Source organism: Anastrepha ludens, chromosome 6, assembly GCF_028408465.1.
Source record: "Anastrepha ludens isolate Willacy chromosome 6, idAnaLude1.1, whole genome shotgun sequence".
In the NCBI taxonomy this organism is placed as follows: Eukaryota; Metazoa; Arthropoda; class Insecta; order Diptera; family Tephritidae; genus Anastrepha; species Anastrepha ludens.
The window spans coordinates 43,830,885-43,837,186 of record NC_071502.1 but is presented as its reverse complement, the minus strand read 5'-3'; positions in this window follow the sequence as shown (position 1 = coordinate 43,837,186).

Below are 6,302 nucleotides of genomic sequence, written 5' to 3'. Positions count from 1 at the left end.
CAATAGCGGTCATAACCACATAGATCGTATCCTGTAATAATACCGACTATCAACCGAACGTCTTTTCTTTCGAGTTTTAGAAGAAAGTCCGAAAGTTTTCTGTTCGGGGTTGTCATAAAATACTTTGTAGCCCTGCAGCGTTCACGACCAGACCATCGCTCTTTATGTAAATTGCATACATATTCGCTGATCCAATTCATGATTCCTGTAGAATTGATTCTGATTTTTGGCTCTAGTCCATGTGGGGGAAACCCTGATCCGCAGTTGGTCAATTCATCGGCCATTTCATTTCATTGAACTCTGCGGTGTCCTGGAAGCCATATAAGCACAAAATAATTCTGTCCTACAACAGAATTAAGGTTCTAGTTACACTCTTGAACAATTTTTGTGGTTTGATTTGCGTTCTCCAGGGCCTTCAATGCAGCCCGACTGTCACCAAAGACTCTGTTTTCCGCTCCATCTTCTCTCAATTATCCATTCTGCCACTTTCATAATGTCAAATTCCGCCCATAGCATAGTGATACTTATCACTCTCGTTTAAGCACCATCCGGCTCTAGAACCTATTTCATTCTTGGACCCATCGGTAAAGAAAACATCCGTCAAACCTCTTGTAATGCACACTGGTTTACCCCATTGCTCACGCAATAGATATTTGACATCAAATTTTCTTTGAAATGAAACGTTCTTAGGTACCAAAAACAAGCAATACTGCTCAGAGAGCATCTTAAAGATTTCTCTGCATCTCTCGTTGGCATGGTATTACTTTTCGGAAGTGGCCAACTTTGAAGACGATACAAAAAATTTGAATGAATATTTGGCATTTCGTTGTGCAGTTCCTGGTACTTTTTGGACAGAATATATGTAGCAAACGTGTCTGCGAATCATTTCGCAGAATAGATAATCGTAGATAAAAACATACTAAAAAACTCATTTGCTTTAGGTGCTAGGAATGGATTAGGAACTAGACGGGCCTAACGGATATGAATTCATTAATTTAAATAAACGACTTTGTATGTTTAAATATATGTATACCTACATATTTATGAAAATATGAATACCTATACACACTTAAGCTTATACGAGTATAGTTATTTGCCTGTTAGTATTCAGAAATTAACGACCGATAAACTATTGTGTGTAGATTTACGAAAATGATCACATTAAAAAAAATTAGAAAATTTACATAATAAAAATAAGCAAACAAACTTTGACTTCATTCAAAATTATATAATTTTTTAGCCTGCAGCAAAAGACAAACTAATGAATGAATTTATCAACATTTGTATGTATTAATAAGACTGGCTTAATCACTCTGGCGGGCAGTCCACTGGTTCCAAATTCTTAACTTCAAGTGATTTTGTTGTTGTTGTGGTTGTAGCAGCTAACCAAGACTTGTGTCTATTCTTCGATCATTTGTCGTCGTCAATTTCATGTAATGGTAGGCCCAAAAAACTAGCTATTTTGACGTCTTATATGAGTTTATTTGAGGGGGGAATTGAAGAGGTGGCTAATGCAATTTATTGTGGCCCCACAAACACACGCGATTCTAGTGGCATTTTATACCGGACGGCTTATGAGTATATTTTCAGTTCAATTCTGGCCTTGTGCTCTTCTAGTGTTATCAGGTGTCAAGGGGCATTTCCATTGGAAAGTTTGTCATATTTTACTATAAACTCACTCAGTATATTTCTATGTGTAAGCCATATTAGTGTTGTATACAGTGGCTTTAAAAATTAGTCTCGGCGAAATAATGGAATTAAGCTGTGAACATTTTCGTGCTTTGATATTTCACAATAATTGACATAAATCACTAAGCCAAGAATGTACCGATAACCTAAAATCATCACCTTAAAATTTCGCAATGGTCATTCAAAGCCAATTTTTGTGCCAGAAAATGTCGTGATGGGCGCGAAATGATTGAACAAGATTGCCATGTCAAATATCATGAGGTTGAGGCATCCTTGGACGTTAGTATGACGAGCAGAAATATAAATAGCAACCCACGTATTTGCGAAGGGTTTGAAGCTCTTTGTGACGATTGATCCCCAATAAAGGCATTCCCAGAGCGATAGTTGGTGTAGGTAATGATAGCCTTTCGTTGATTGTTGTATAAGGCCTGTCGATATGTTGACGGGTTCAATCCTTGAGGATCGCGTAAGTTACTTCTATGGGGATTATATTGGCTGGAAATTAACTTCTATAGCCACAGATAAATCTTTAAGATGTTTTCTGAAGAGTATCCACTCTTTCTAGGACATAAGGACGATCTGATGCACATAAGTAGTTTCATTTGGAAGGAAATTTTATGTCACACAATGGAGTAGTCCAAAGAAATTTGACGGATATTTTCTTTACCGATGAGTCCAAGAATGAAATAAATGATAGTAATAAGTGTCAGTACGCTGTGGGAGGAATCGCAATTGTTTTACAAGTGGAAAATTTTTGGCATTCTGAAAGTAACAGAAGTAAACCTCAAAAATTGTTCAAGACTGTAGCAAGAAGCTTAACTCCGTTGTAGGACTTGTACTTTGGATGAAATTGGCCAACTGCGGATCAGCGGTTACCCCACAGGGACCAAAGCTAATAATCTGAATCAGTTCTGCAGGTATCAAGAAGTGGATCAGCGATTATGTATGTAATTTACATAAAGCGTGATGGTCCAGTCTAGAACGTTATAGAACTGCAAAATGTGACAAGTTTGAACAGAACCGTCGAACTTTCTTTTAAAACTTGAAAGAAAGGTCGTTCAGATGATGGTCGGTTTAACTACAGAACATAACTCATGGGGTCAGCATATAACCACCATTGTACCTTTCTTGCTTAGAGGAGGCGGATAGCACTGAGCATTTTCTCTGTGATTGCAAGGCTATGAATTTTCGGCTCCATTGTCATGAGAATGAGTAATCTTCGTTCTCTCTAACTGAAGGATATTTTTAGATTTGCCAAAGAATCTGGAAAATTCTCACAGAACTAGCTATATCTGTTTCTATTCTATCCTACGCCTTTCCTTCTGTTACTCTCTCTTTTCCTCCTTGACTGTATACGCTTTTACTTTCCAGAGTTTTGGGCTTTTTAGCCTGAATGTTTTAGCCCCGAGACTTCTTGGCTCGCCGTTTACAAATTTCAATTTCAAAAAACCTTAATAACAGGCACAGGTTGGCTGGTAGAACAATTTTTACGCCTGACTACAGAGGCTTAAAGTTACCACTATTTTCTCAGAATATTTTGTTAGAAATTTTTAATAATTTCCAAATTTTGCGCTTTTCTGAACTTCATACTGCATACCTTGAATTGCGTATGGACATTATGAGGTATAAATATATATAAAATTTTTATTTTGCTGTTTAAAAATCCTACATTAATGTTCAAGAAAATAATATTTTTTAACACATCTCGAAAATCTACACCAGAGCCAAATAATCTGACGTCAGAACGCAGTATGAAAGTAGGTAGGTGAAATGGTTGAAGTACCAGTCTGGCACTGTCAAGTAGCTCATTAAACGACGTTTTGATACCATTTTGTGACCTCCAACGAGCAGATATTCACAGCCAGCCAAAGCTGTTGGTGTAATGGAAAAGGGTGATGGGATTTAGCTTGGCTCACTGCCCCAAGCTGTCGAAGAAGGGAGCACCCAGTGACCTTAATCGTCTAGCTGCCAAACCCGGATATTTAGTACAGACAAAGTGATCAACAGTCTCCTTATCTGAAAGATCCCCATAGTTTCTGCAACGGGGATTTAATGGTAAACCTAGCTTTTATCCGTATATGCCGATTGTCCAATAGCCGGTAAACACAGCTACGAGTTTGGAAAATGAATAGGGAGGAGTCCCCGAAACTATCGGCGTCTGTGTGAAAGTAGTAAATCTGATTTGTTGTGTTGGTCCTGTTAAAAAATTTGTAAGTCTAATTTAAAAACATAAAAACTTGCATATAATACCGCACCAAAGTACACGAGAAGGTTTAATGTCCTACGAGGTAGGTCCAATGTCCTACGATTTCGTGTGACGTAACCTCTAAGCAAGTATTAGGTGTCGTACAAAAACGTACGACGTGGCATTGAAGTTTTAAGTTAATAACGTCACATTTCCTCTGTTTTATGCTGGTTTCGATTGGCCACCGCTGCACTTATTGGGATCTGACAAAATAGCACGTCCACTGAACAACAAATTTGTTTCATTAGTACATCTTTTCTCTGAAGCCTGAGAGTATGATCAAATGATCGTACGCAAAAGTACTGTTATAAGCTTATGTGCATTTACATATGTATGTGTTAGATTCCTAAACAAAAATTTCCACAGCCATAAAATAAAATAAAGATACTAAAACACTGATGAGAATAAAGCCTGTCTGTAACTTCTGTCTGCTGTAGCCATATTTTGTCTTTGCTAATACAACGACTACACTGAACGTCGAATTCTCATTTTATACATAGAAGTAGAAGGAGAAGCAGAGTCAGAAAAACAGCTAGGAACTCTTAAAGTTCATCTTGGGGGCACCGCAAGCCAAATGTCTTATGCTGTGATTGATATCAAAACGGCACGCCTACACCAAAAATAATAATAATAAAACTCAACGAAATGGAGAAAAGTGCACAGTACAACACAAAGCACACACAAACACATGCCTGCATACCTACGAATATACATATGTACTGAGGCTTACGCCAACGATCTCGTGTACATACATACATACTTCTGTATGTAGCTGAACTGTGTGCCAACTGTGCACATTAAATTTATTACAACAACTCGGGGCATATCAAAAAACTTCATACATCATTTTGGTTAGCCATAGTAAGCAAAAAACTTTTTTTTTTGCAAAAATAAAGATCACAGAAATAAAACATATAGTTGACTTGCTGCCCAGTCAGGTTATTCATATCGTTCGCAGCTCATCCGTTTACTCACCTAGCTGTTCGAACGTTGTTGGTTCACTGCTTAATGCCACATGTTGGCAATGGCGTTGGCGCTATGTAGGATTACACGTCTGGGATGAGTCTATCGGTTGTGCCAATGTGGCAGTGTCATTAAAACTATACGTAAAGCTAGGGGGAATAGTACAAAAATACAACAGAAAAAACGAGGGATACTAATTCTTAATAAAATTTCTACTTGCTCCACTTGACAAATTGGGTTTATTACAATCGAAAATCGGGCACCATTTGAGTTCTGGTTACACATATTTCCAAGCCTCTTCTTCAAGCTGAAAAAGTTGAACATATTGACTGGCAAGCGGATTGGAATGTTCTGCAAAATAGTTCCAGCTCCTTAGGTGCTTAATGGCCACGTTCATTAACTCCCACTAAGCAAATTTCACTGGTAACTGCGTGAATGCTAAGAATGAAAAGTTCTAGCTTTAGGCAATCAACGGTCGAGGTCGTTTCTTTGTGTTAATGCCTTGCGTAAGGAAGCACTTTACTTAATGCAGTAGAGAAAAAAAAAAATTTAAAAAATGGAAATAATAATAGTAAATGGAAAAAAGGAATGAGAAGTAATAATAAAATATATGAAATAGTGCAAAATGCAAGTACGTAACATGTACACAACTGTGCAGCTAGATTCCTTCATATACATATAATATATGTACTTATATACAGGGTGTCTCACACCACCGCATTGTTTGGCAAATATAATCAAATTATGATTATCGCGCTCTCTTTACAGAGGTTTCATAAGCAGTTTAAAACGATGCAGTAAAGTTCAATACTTCCTCATTTTATTTCAACCATCTAACGTTTTTTGTCTACTGAAAATACGTGTAGGAAAGGCCGGTCGGGTGGAACTTCATAAGTGTTTTTGGTACTGGCCCTTGAGCCCTCGAAATGTGAACATTCATTCAAATTTTTAGCAACTATTAAAAACCTCCATAGATCCAACGCGCTATAAAGTAGAGTTTTAGGGCTTTCGCGCATTCAGCTACTGCAGCTTTGATGTCATTTGGTAACGCTATTACTGCTCTCACTTCGCCGTGATTGGCTAATGCAAAGGGTAATGGATTATGGATCGGCCGCTCTCTTTACCAGTAGAAGTTGGTTCATTTGCATTGATCATCAGGTCGCCGGATATAATATAATATGATATGATAAAAGTTTGGAGGAAAATAAGTCCACCATTTTCTCACTAGTTGTTTATCGATCACTACAGCCATCTCGTAAAGTATCGATCAAACAATTTATAATTTATGCTCGTTGTGAAAGTATTTTCACACTAATAAAATCATTACCTGTTTTTTGTTTGTTCCATTCAGTTGTGAGTTACAGAGTGTTAACAATGGAAGTCAACAAAAAGGAAATTCGGTACA